This window comes from Otolemur garnettii, unplaced genomic scaffold (genome assembly GCF_000181295.1).
Source record: "Otolemur garnettii isolate 467f Iridium unplaced genomic scaffold, OtoGar3 scaffold00110, whole genome shotgun sequence".
Lineage (NCBI taxonomy): Eukaryota > Metazoa > Chordata > Mammalia > Primates > Galagidae > Otolemur > Otolemur garnettii.
Window position 1 is genome coordinate 224,389 of NW_003852505.1, and position 13,673 is coordinate 238,061.

Genomic DNA, 13,673 nt, shown 5'->3' on the forward strand with positions numbered 1-13,673 from the left:
AAAAAAAATAGATGAAATAAATTTTGGTGTAGCCATATTATGAAATACTATTAAGAAGTAAAAATAGATAAATTGATACATGTAACTGAGATGAACCTTAACAATCCTGAGTTTATTTTAAAATGTTAGAAAAAAAATGAGTATGTACTGTAGCATCATATTATATAAAACTATTAAATGGCAGCACCCATGGCTCAGTGAGTAGGCTGCCGACCCCATACACAGAGGGTGGTGGGTTTGAACCCTGCCTCAGCCAAATTGAAACAAAAAAATAACCAGGTGTTGTGGTGGGCACCTATAGTCCAAGCTAGTCAGTAGGCTGAGGCAAGAGAATCACCTAAGCCCAAGAGCTGGAGTTTGCTGTGAGCTATGATGCCACAGCACTCTACTGAAGGTGATAAAATGAGACTCTGTCTCTAGAACAAAACAAAACAAAACAAAAAACACTTTATAAAATATACCATATAGCAAAGGAAACAAATCATTGATTGCTTGGGAAAGGAAATGACAGCTGGATTAGCTAGAGCATGAAAGATTACAAATGGGGTCTGGGAAGCTTTTGGGAGTAAGGTTTCAAATCTCTTGTGGCCTGGACTCTGGCAAAAATGTGGCTCTGTTAATTTGTTTGAGGAAAGAGCTCGTACTTGAGCTGGAACAGCTCAGCTCACTATCCAGGTACCACTCCTGGACTGGGAGCAATATCTGGAGTTCCTATCCCCAGCCAATCCCTCCCCCAACATGGAGATAGCAAAGCTCGTTCTCAGAGACCCTCACACTCTACAGCTCTGAGGTAGAACTTTGGGTGATTGTGTTCTAGAGGGCTCACAATTACAATAAGCAGTTGCTCATTTAATAAGTTAGTGGTGAAAAGGAATGGTGAGCTCCATATCCTGGGGCCCCTGGATCTGATTTCAGCCTGACAGTTTTAGTTTCCAAATGAGTGTCTTGCATGCTGCCTAGAAATTTCAAGTACATTATCTCTCAAAAAAAAATTTAGGGACAACCTAACATTCCAACTTTAAAAGAATAGTAAATAGAATGTGTTAGGAAGTATTCCTTCTTCTTCTATGTTTTAGAAAAGGTTATGTAATATAGGAACTAGTACCTCATTAAAGGTTTGGTACAACTCTGATGTGAGGCCATCTGGTCACAGACTTTTCTTTTCTGGAAGATTTCGTATAGTTGATGCTATTCCAGTGCTTGATATAGGTCTGTTCAAAATTTCTAATTCTTTCCAGCTGAATCTAGGAAGATAGTGTGCTTCCAGGTATTAGTCCATTTCCTCTAGAGTTTCATATTTCTGAGAATAGAGTTTTTCGTTGTAATCATTGAGGATCTTTTTAATTTCTGAAGTGTCTGCTGTTATTTCTCATTTATCATTTCTGGTTGACGATATTAGAGATTTTATTTTTCTGTTCCTGGTTAGGTTAGCCAAAGATTTATCAAGTTTATGAATCTTTTCAAAAAACCAACTTTTCATTTTTTTGATCTTCTGAATGATTCTTTTTTTTTTTTTTTGAACATAGAAGTAGATTTATGGAACAGAATAGAGAACCAAGAGATGAACCCAGCCATTTATTGTCATTTGATCTTTGATAAGCCTATCAAAAACATTCATTGGGGGGAAGATTCTCTATTTAACAAATGGTGCTGGCTGAACTGTCTGTCCATCTGTAGAAGACTGCAACTGGAGCCTCACTTTTCACCATTAGCAAAAATTGATTCCTACTGGATAAAAGATTTAAGCTTAAGATGTTAAATTGTAAAAGTACTAGAAGAAAGTGCAGGGAAAATGCTTGAAAAAATTGGCCTGGATTGCTTCGCACCTGTAGCACAGTGGTTATGGCACCAGCCACATACACTAAGGCTGGCAGGCTTGAAAATAGCCTGGGCTAGCTGAGGCAACAATGATAACCACAACAAATAATAGCTGAGTATTGTGGTGGGTGCCTGTAGTCCAAGCTACTTGGGAGGCTGAGGCAAGAGAATTGCTTAAGCCCAAGAGTTTAAGGTTGCTGTGAGCTGTAATGCCATGGCACTCTACTGAGGGTGACATACTGAGACCCTATCTCAAAAAAAAAAAATATTAGGAAGACTCCTCTGGCAATTGAAGCAACACCAAAAATGTGTTACTGGGATCTGATCAAACTAAAAAGCTTCTGCACAGCAAACAGCACAGTAAGTAAAGCAAATAGACAGCCAACAGAATGGGAGATTTTTGCAGGTTACCTTTCTCAGTGATACAGGACAAGTGGCATCCCAGCCAGCTCGTGGAGCTGAAGGACACAGACCGGCTGCCTCCACCTTGGCAATGTTGGTGCGTGGCAGCAAGCAGCAGAACCAGCAGGTTGGAGGGTGTGCAGGGGGTCCCCATTTCCTAGGCCTAGGACTAAAAGGGATTGTATCTGTTAATTTGCAACCCAGACAGGTGTCTCAGACATGCTAAATATAACATGTTGTTCCAGACAGAGAGATGTCCCAGACACACTAAATGTAACACGTTGTTCCAGACAGACAGATGTCCTAGACACGCTAAATGTAGCATGTTGTTCCAGACATGTCTCAGACAGACGTCACAGACACACTAAATGTAACTACCTAGCCCAGCTAAATGTAACTATCGAGGGCCCAATTTGACTATATATACCCCTAGACAAAGAGCCTACAGACAGACAGATAGACAGAGAGAGAGAGAGAGCACTTTTCTCTCCTCACTCCAGTTTTGTCTCTGCCAGGAGCTCTGGCACTTCTGTATTCTTTTAAATAAATCCTGTCTTACCGCTGACATGTGGTCCATGATTGATTCTTCAAATCACCAAGACCAAAAACCTACTGCAGAGCAACATTCTGGTATCATCATAAAGGTCTGATAATGGGACTCCACAAAGAACTCAAACTAATCAATAAGAAAAGAATAAATAACCCCATTTCTTTGTGTTCAAGATACTTGAACAGAAACTTCTCTGACGAAGACAGGTTCATGGCCTGCAAAAACATGAAAAAATGCTCATCATCTTGAATCAGAGAAATGCAAATCAAAACCACCTTGAGATATCATCTAACTCCAGTAAGATTAGCGCACATCACAAAATCCCCAAACGACAGATGTTGGCATGGATGTGGAGAAAAGAGAACACTTCTACACTGCTGGTGGGAATGCAAGCTAATACAATCTTTTTGGAAAGAAGTTTGGAGGATACTCAAGGAACTAAAAGTAGACCTACCATTCAATCCTACAATTCCTCTACTATGCATATACCCAGATGATCAAAAATCATTTTACAACAAAGACATTTGCACCAGAATGTTTATTGCAGCCCAATTCATAATTGCCAAGTCATGGAAATAGCCCAAGTGTCCATCTACTCACAAATGGATTAACAAATCATTGTATATGTATAACATAGAATATTATGCAGCCATAAAAAGATGGAGACTTTACATCTTTTATGTTTACCTGGGTGGAGCTGGAACATATTTTTCTCAGTGAAGTATCTGAACTTTCAGAAAGTATCCAATGTACTCAATACTACTATGACACCAATATATAATCACCTATACATTCCTATGAATGGTAAAACATAAATATAGTCCAAGAAGAAGGAGGGAAGAAGAGGGACAAGGAAGGGGATTGGAGAGTCTGAGAGGAGGAAGGGTATTTAGTGGGACCTCACATAATGTGCATAATGCAATGGTACATTTCAAAACTATTAAGAATAGAGTATAAATGTCTTACCATAACAAATAAGTAAGTGAGGTGATGGTTATGTTAATTAGTTCAATGCAAGCCTTCCACATTGTACATCAAATCAGCACATTGTACCCCATAAAAGCATTAATGTACACAGTTATGATTTAATAAAGAAGAAAAATTAAATGTTAAAAAAGTCAAAAACTAGAAATAGAAGAAAACTAACTCAACATTATAAAAATGAATGTAGGAAATCCACACTATATACAAAAAAAGAGCATAGTAAATATATAAATAAACACAAAATCCAGATGGGGAGAAATCAACAGAAGAACCCTTGTAACATTAAAAAATCAGAGGCTATCAACTAACATCCCCAAGAAATTACAAGGGAGTTAAAGCTGAAAATCCATCCATAAGAAATTGTTGAAATGACAAAAATAGAATTCAGGATATGAATAGCAAATGGGATTAATGGAATTAAGGAGAATATAGAAAAAGCAATACAAAAAGAAATCCAAAACCTACTTCAAGAAATCATTGAAATTAAAGAGAATGTCACAAAGGATCTGGAAAATGATTAGGAAAGATATAGCAGAGCTCATGAAATTAGAAAAAGCTTTCAAGGAGTTTCAAAACACAGGAGAGATTTTCAGCAACAGAGTAGAACATGGCAAAATGAATCTTAAAAATCAAAGAAAAAACTCTTGAATTAGTCCAATCATTCCAAGAGGTAGAAAAGAAGAGAATAAAGGGAGAACAATCACTGAGAGAGATATTGGACTACGCTAAATGCACAAATTTATGCATGATAGATTCTGGGAGAAGAAGAAAAAGAGTCCTAAAGCATGGAATCTCTACTTCAGGACATAATGGGGACGGGATTTCCCAAGCATTGTGAAAGACCCAGAAATTCAGATGTTACACAGTTTCAGAAACCCAGTACAACAGAATTCAAATAAAACATCTCTTAGACAAACTATAATTAACTTGGCCAAAGTGAAAATCAAAGAGAAAATTCTGAAAACAGCCAGCTGGAAGGAACATCTTACCTACAAGGGAAAAAATATGAGGGTGGAATTGCTAGCTTAAATGTTTCCAATCAGAAGAGGATAGTCAATGGCCTTTAACCATCATAAACAAACCACTTTTCAGCCCAAGATTTGGGAATGTGGTAAGCAAAGTTTCATATCTAATGTAGAAATCCAAATATTTACTGATATAAAAACATTGAGGAATTTTACCACAATAAGACCAGCTCTGCAGGAAGTACTCATATCCATTCTATATACTGACCATCTTACTGGACCACCACCAAAGTAAAGAGATCCAGAAACTAAAGGACAAAGCTTAGCATCCAGAATGGCTCAAATGATAAAACTAAACAACAGACTTCCACAAGACAACACAAATAGAAATCTGCCATATTTATCGATTATCTCAATAAATGGGAATGGCTTTAATGCACTACTAAAGAGGCACTGGCTGGCTGACAGTGGAACAAAAAAGCATAAGCCAACTATATTCTGTTTTCACAAAACACCTGTAACTATGTCGACAAAACAAGACTCAGGCAAAGGGTTGGAAAACAAGCAAATAGAATTCAGAAGAAATATTTCAGGCAAATGGAAATCAGAAGAAATGAAGGGTCACAATATTATTTGCAAATATAATTGGATTTAAACCAACTAAAATAAAGACAAAGATGGAGACTATATACCAGTCAAGGGACAATACAAAAAGGCAAAACAACAAGAAGACATTGCAATCCTACATATCTGTGTACCCAACTTAAATTCTCCCAGATAGATTAAAAAAAATTGAACAATCTGAAAACCTCCAGCACTGTAATAACTGGGGATTTCCACAACCCTCGGACAGAACTGGACAGATTCTCCAAACAGAAACTAAACAAAGAGCATGGATTTAAACATGACTTTAGAACAAATGTGCTTAACAGATGTATACAGGACATTCTATACCAACAAAATTGAGCATACATTCTACTTTTCAGCCCCTGGATCCTCCTCCAAAATTCATATCTTAGGGCACAAATAAAACCTCAACAAATTTAAAAGAATGGAAATTGTGCCTTGTCTCTTTTTGGAGCACCACAGAATAAAAGCAGAACTCAACTCCAACAGAAACCTTCATACCCATTTTATACCTACATAAATTCAAGGAAACATAAATAACCTATAATCATAGCTGGGTCAAGGAGAAGATTAAAAAACTCATTAGATTCCTTAAACAAAACCATGATGAAAAAACAAGCTATAAAAAACCTGCGGGATAATGCACATATGAACAACCCAATGAATCATCTCAAGGAGATAGAAAAGGAAGAGCAATCCAATCCTAAGCCTAGCAGAAGAAAAGAATAATCAAAATGAAATCAGAATTAAATGATATTGAGAAGATAAAAATCATACAGAAGAACAGCCAAACAAAAAGTTGGTTCTTTGAAAAGATTAATAAAATTGATACATCTTTGACCAGATTAACTAGAATTAAAAAGTAAGATATCTAATAACCTCAATCAGAAATTAAAAAGGGGAAATAGTAACAGATACCACTGGAAACAAAAGATAATCACTGATTACTACAAAAAACTATGCCCAGAAATTTGAAAACATGTAGAAAATGGACCAATACCTGGAATACATTACCTTTCTAAACTCAACCAGAAGAATTATAAATTTGAACAGAGGAATATTAAGCACTGAAATTGCATCAAAAATATACTATATTCTAAAATATAAATGGCCTGGATAAAATTATTTTACATGAAAATTCAAACAAACCTTTAAAGATAAGTTTATACATGTATTGCAGAACCTATTTCAAAACATAGAGAAGGGAGGAACACTCTCCAACATATTCCATGAAGCAAACATCACCCTGATAGGAAAACCAGGAAAGGACCCAATGAAAAAGAAAACTATAGACCAATATCATTAATGAATACCAATGCAAAAGTGTTCAATAAGATCCAAGCAAACAAAACACATGTACACATTAAAAAATTGTAAACATCATGATTAAGTGGGCATTAACCCAGGTATTCAGGTTGATTCAACATACATAAATTCATAAATTTCATTCATCGCATAAATAAAATCACAAATAAAGACGATATGATCCTCTCAATAGATGCAGAAAAATCATTCAACAAAATTTAGCATCTTTTTCTGAGAAGAACACTTAAGAAAATAGGCATAGATGGGACATTTCTTAAACCGATAGAGGTCATCTACAACAAACTCATAGCCAGTATGGTAGTGAATTGAGTAGAGCCAAAAGCATTTTCACCTGGACCTGGAACCAGACAAGGATGTCCACTATCACCACTGCCTGTAGACATAGTGCTGAAAGTTCTAGCCATGAAATCAGGCATGAAAAGGATATCAAGAGTATTCAATTGGGGTCAGAGAAGGTCAAACACTTGCTCTTTGCAGGTGATATGGTCCTATACTTAGAAAATGCTAAGGATTCAACCACTCTCCTGAAACTGATCAAGGAATACAGTAACATCTATTTTGTAGACACAAAATCATTGTCCCCAAATCAGTAAAACTAATATACTCCAGTTACAGTCAGACTGACAATCAAATAGAAGTCACAATACCCTTCATAATAGCTTTAAATAAAATGAAACACTTTGGAACATACCTAACAAAGGACGTGGAGTATCTTTACAGAAAGAACAATAAAACCCCAAGAAAAGAAATAGAAGACAACTTTAACAAATGGAAGAACATACCATGCTCATGGCTGGGAAAAATCAACATTATTAAGATGCCTATACTATCCAAAGTGATCTATAGATTTAATGCAATCCCCCTCAAAGTACCAATGTCGTATTTTGAAGAACTTGAAAAAATATTACTTTCTTTCTTATGGAACCAGAAGAAAAAAAAATTAGCCAATTGAATTCCAAGAAATATGAGCAAATCTGAAGGCATTACATCACCAGACTTCAGGTTATACTACAAGGCTATAGTGATCAAAACAGTATAGCACTGGCACAAAGAAAAGAGATACAGATCTGTGGGAATAGACTAGAGTTCCACCATATCAGCCTAGCTCACAGCAACCTCAAACTCCTGGGTTAAAGACATTCTCTAGCCTCAGCTTCCTGAGAGGCTGAGATTATAGGAGCCTACCATAATACCTGGCTAATTTTTCTATTTTTAGTAGAGGTAGGGTCTTGCTTTTGCCTAGACTGGTCTCGAACTCCTGAACTCAAGGTATCTTCCCAACTTGGCCTCCCTGAGTGCTAGGATTACAGGCATGAGCCACCACACTACACAATTATAAATTAATGTCAACATTTTGGAGAATAATTTTGTAAAATCTACATTAAAATGTACATGTATAAAGCATGTGTCCTATGATTCAAAAAAGGTGTCTTACAAAGTCTCACAACTAGACAAAATGATATACAAAGGGTACCAAAAACATATACACATTTTAAGTAAGGGAAAATGTACTTGAAACATTAATCTCCTTGTGCCTCTTCATCAAAACTCATGCATACATTGTCTGAGTAATAATATTTTTAAAAATAATGTTTTTTCTGAGTAGTATATCTCAATAGTGGGCTTCAAATACTCAGTAAACCATGCTGTCAACAAGATGTGTTATCATCAAGGCTTTGTTTTTCCATTTATAAAACACAGAAAGAGGAGGGTGAGCATAATTTTAAGAACTTTAGGATTTGAGGAATGATAAATGAGCCTTGGCTTCATGTTAAAGGCACCAACTGATGTAGCTCCTGACAATAGAGTCAGCCTGTTCTTTGAAGTTTTGAAGCCAAGGATTGACTTTTTTTCTGAGCATGAAATTCATAGATGGCATCTCCTTACCATAGAATGCTAATTCATCTATATTGAAAATTTATTATTTAGTGTATCCACCTTTATTAATTATCTTAGCTAGATCTTCTGGATAACTTGTTTCAGCTTCATCATTAGCACTTGCTGCTTCTCCACTTTTATGTTATAGAGGTAGCTCTTTCACTCAAACCTCATGAGCCAACTTCTACCAGCTTTACAATTTTCTTCTGCAGATTCCTCACCTATTTCAGCTTTCATAGAATTAAAGAGAGTTAGAGCCTTGTTTTGGATTAGTCTTTGACTGAATGGAGTGCTGTGACTGCTTTGATCTTCTATTCAGACTAGTAAAACTTTCTTTGTATTAGTAATATGTTTGTTTTGCTTTCTTAGCATTTATGTGTTCACTGGAGTAACATTTAATTTTTCTCAAGGAATTTTCTTTGTCATTAACTAGTCCAAGTGTTTGACACAAAAGGTCTAGCATTTGGCCTATCTTACCTTTTGATATGGCTTCTCACTAAGCTTAATCATGTCCCGTTTTTGATTTAAAGTGAGATATATGCAACACTTCCTTTCACTTGAACACTTAAAAGCCATTGTAGAGTTATTAATTGACCTAAAGTCAATTAGGTCTCAGAGGAGAGGAAGTCCCATGGAGAAAGAGAGAGACATGAGGGAAGACACTCAATGCAGCAGTTAAAACACAAAACATTTATCAATTAATTCAGTCTTTTTTTTTTATTAAATCATAGCTGTGTACATTAATACTATCATGGGGTACAGTGTGTGTGCTGTTTTTATTTACAATTTGAAATATTTTCATCAAACTAGTTAACATAGCCTTCATGTCATTATCTTAGTTATTGTGTTAAGCCATTTATATTATACAATTAGAAAGATTCATATGTACCCTTATAAGAGGAACCATAGGCATGATTCCACCAATCACTCTCCCTCCACCCATCCTCCCCCTCCCCTCCCCTCCCTCTCCCCTTTCTCCATATTCTTGGGCTATGATTGGGTTATAGCTTTCCTATGAAAGGTATAAATTAGTTTCATAGTAGGGCTGAGTACTTTTGGATACTTTTTCTTCCATTCTTGAGATACATTCTTCTTAGCAAAATATTCTTCTTAACTCACAGTCTTAATATGGGTGTCATTCATGGTGTCATGTAACAATTAAAATGGTAACATAAAAGATAACTGATCACAGATCATCATACATACAAAAATTTTAAAATATTTTCAGAATTACCAAAATATAACATAGATATATGAAGTAAGCACATGTTGTTGGAAAAACTGGCACTGATAGACCTGCTTGATGCAAGGTTGGCCTGAAACTTTAATTTTTTTAAATGTAATATCTGATCAAGGAAATAAACCAAAATACAATACAGTGAAGTGTTTCTGGTGGGGAATGGCAGAAATTCATGTCATGAGGTTGAGGTAAGGGGCTGTGTACAAGATTATATAATTTGAAGATGAGACTCAGCTTTTGGTTAGCTCTTGTATGGCAGAAGCAAAATAATGTCGAGTGACTTCTGCTATTTCACCGCAACTTATTTTTTTACTCCTTACAAAGTAGTTTGAAGCACTTGTTTTGTTTATCTTTAATTTTATAATTCAGTTGCTTAAATGAAATTATATAAATATAAGACTAAAATATGACTCTAACATTATATTTTTTTATCTTATGGAATATTGACATGCAAGTCTAATGAGGAGTTTTTCTCATAAAACAACAAAGGACTTCATTTTATGTTTAAAAGAAAACATTTAAACAGAAACAAGTGCTTTAATTATGAATTTTGAATGATCAATAGCAATGTTGTAAAATATCATCTTATTGTCTGAGGGCCTTTGAAGCCACATAAGAGGATATCATCAACAAACCTATTAATATCTGTGTTTAGAGGAGAAAATACATTTCTTTTTAATAGTTTTACTGTATGATGTCACAGTAACAGAAATTACTTCCTCATTTTTTTCTTTTCTTTTTCTTTCTTTCTCTTTTCTTTTCTTTTTTTCTTTCTTTCTTGTTGGGTACAGACTTTCTTTTGTTGCCCTCAGTAGAGTTTCATTTTGTTGCCCTCATAGGGTGTTGTGGTGTCATAGCTCACAGCAACTTCAAACTCTTGGGTTTAAGCGATTCTCTTGCCTCAGCCTCCCAAGTAGCTGGGACTACAAGTGCCTATCATAATACCTGGCTGTTTTTTAGAGATGAGGTCTCGCTCTGGCTCTGGTACAGGCTGGTCCCCAACTCACGAACTCAGGCAATCCACCTGACTCAGCCTCCCAGAGTGCTAGGATTATAGGCATGAGCCACCACGCCCAGCTACTGCCTCATTTTCATTGCAATATAGTAGTTTCATTTCCTTAAAGTCATTTCCCAGATTTTAATACGTATAGCATATTCCATCAACATAATTAGAAGTCATAGCAGAGTGAAAGAAGGTGTGGAACAGAGATGCAGGTACATGCTAGGAAGGTTTTGACTGGTATGTAATGGAAACTCACACTTGTATAAGCAGAGGGACAATTTGATTATAATGATACACGTTTTCCTTTACACCCTCAAAGGAAGAAGCACAATTAGGCCTTCTGAGGTGCTAGAAGTATGAACTGAAGATCTATTTGAAAGCTACTCATCCTATGTGTTTGTCTCTCTCTTCTTGCAGTTTCATGACATTTCATCTTTTATTCTGTTTTACTTTTTCATCCTCTCTTTCTACAGACAGACTCTTGTTTCTTCTCTCTGTTCATAACTCTCAAATCTTCTGTATGTTCCTTAGGGAGATGATTTTTATTTTGAGACAGAGTCTGAAGCTGTCCCCTGGGTAGAGCACCATGGTGTCACAGCTCAACAGCAACCCCAAAATCTTGGGCTATAGATCCATCTGCTTCAGCCTCCCAAGTAGCTAGGACTACAGGTACCTGCCACAATGCCTAGCTTTTTTTTTTTTTTTTTGATTGTAGTTGTCATTGTTGCTTGGCAAGCCTGGGTTGAATTTGAACCCACCATTTCCGGTGTATGTGGCTGGTGCTCTAGCCCCTTGAGCTATAGGTGCCTAGCCGAGATGATATTCATTTTAAACCAAATAGATTTGTTACTAAGCTATAATATAACAGTCAAAACAAAGACCTGAAATAGTAAAACCAAAAAAATGATCCTTGATATCTAGGTCTGGAGGGGCCTCTGTTGGGACCAGATACATATGTCCTTCCTCCTTTAGTTCCCCCAATTTCAGAAGCATTAATTGAATTCTTACCTATGCTAATTTTTACTTAATTTTATTTTTTTTAGAGAGTACCTTTCTCTGTCACTGAGCTGGAGTACACTGGCGTCATCATAGCTTACTGCAACCTAGGACTCCTGGGCTCAAGTGATCCTCCTACCTCAGCTCCCCAGGTAACTTGGTCCATAGGCACATGCCACCATGCCCAACTATTTTCAACTATTTTTCCACTTTTTATAGACCTGGGCCTTCACTGTGTTTCATAATCTGGTCTTGAATTCTTGGCCTCAAGTGATCCTCCCATCTCTGCCTCCCAAAGTGCTGGAATTACAGGCAGCATGAGCCACCAAGACTGGCCACCTATATTATTTTAATGAAGGCTTTTATTCAGTTCTAAATACATTATTATGTAATCAAGAGGGAAGTATTTGAGTGTTTCAGTGATTTAAGTAACCAATTCAATTAAAAAATAGATATATGGATTTTCATAGTAAAATAAAAATAATTTCTGATTAAAAGAGATGAAGAATAATTGTTTTATAATATGCACAAGCTCAGTACTTATGAAAATTGAATATTACCTGGAGGAATTGTTGAAACATGTATTGCTGGGCTCTACTTCAGATTTCTGATTTAGTACATAAAAAATGGGTCATGTTAATTTTCATTTCTGACAAATTTCTTAAAGCCCAAACATGAAAAACTATTGCTTAGCATACTTGTAATTAATAGGTTTGGCTGAGTACAAACTGGCTTTTAAGTTTATCTCATGGTTAGTCAAAGATACTTTGCAGTGCTAGAATCAGTAGACTGGAACTGATGCAAAAAAGACAGAAGGCAGAAAAGAAAAGAAAAGTACCCAGAGCTTGGTCAGGGTATTTTGTAATATTGATTTGTAACCTATTACATATCTGCCAACATTGTACTATTTCATGGTTACTTTGTGAATCTATTATTATGTATTCCTATTGCTGCAAAAAATGAAAATGAAAAACAAATAAACCCTGGATTGACAGCATATGAGTAGATTGCCATGTACCACATAGCATAGCAACGTATCACATAAGGGTATCAAAGCAGAAAAAAAGTACACACATATATGGAGTGAAAAAGATAAAATGTTTATGATCTTATAATTTTTATATTATTTTAATTTTGTTTGTTTTTATTTTATTTTTCTTTTTAAAGTAGACTTGGGGGTACCAGGTTTTTTGTTACATGGATAAATTGTATAGGTGTGAAGTTAAGGCTTTTAGTGTACTCATCACCTGAGTAACGTACATTATACTTGACAAGTGTTTTTTTAATCCATTACACTCATCCCACCTTCCCCAATTCTGAGTCTTCCAAATCAATTATACCATTTTGTAGGTCCATATATACTCATTGTTTAGCCCCTAATTATAAGTGAAAATGTGTAGTACTTATTTTTCTATTCCTGAGATGCATCCCTAGAATAAGAGCATCCAGTTCCATCTAAGCTTCAGCAAAAGGCATGGTTTCATGTTCTGTTTTGTTTTCTTTTGTTTTTCATAGTGTGTGTGTGTGTGTGTATAAATGCACGCACACACACACACACACATACATGCCACATTTTCTTTATCCACTCATCATTTGGTGGGCATTTAGGTTGATTTCATATTTTCACAAATGAATTATGCTGCAGTAAGTATATGAGGGTGAAACTCTGTTTGTTTTTTTGTTTCTTATAAAATGATTTCTTTACATTTGAGTAGAAACCCAATAGTGGGATTTTTGGATTGAATTATAAGTCTAATTTTAGTTCTTTTAGTAATCTCAATACTTCTTTCCTTAGAGGTTGTATTAACTTACATTCCCACCAATAGTGTCTAAGTATTCTGTTTTCACTACATCTGTGCCAAATCTTTTTTTTTTTTTTTTTTT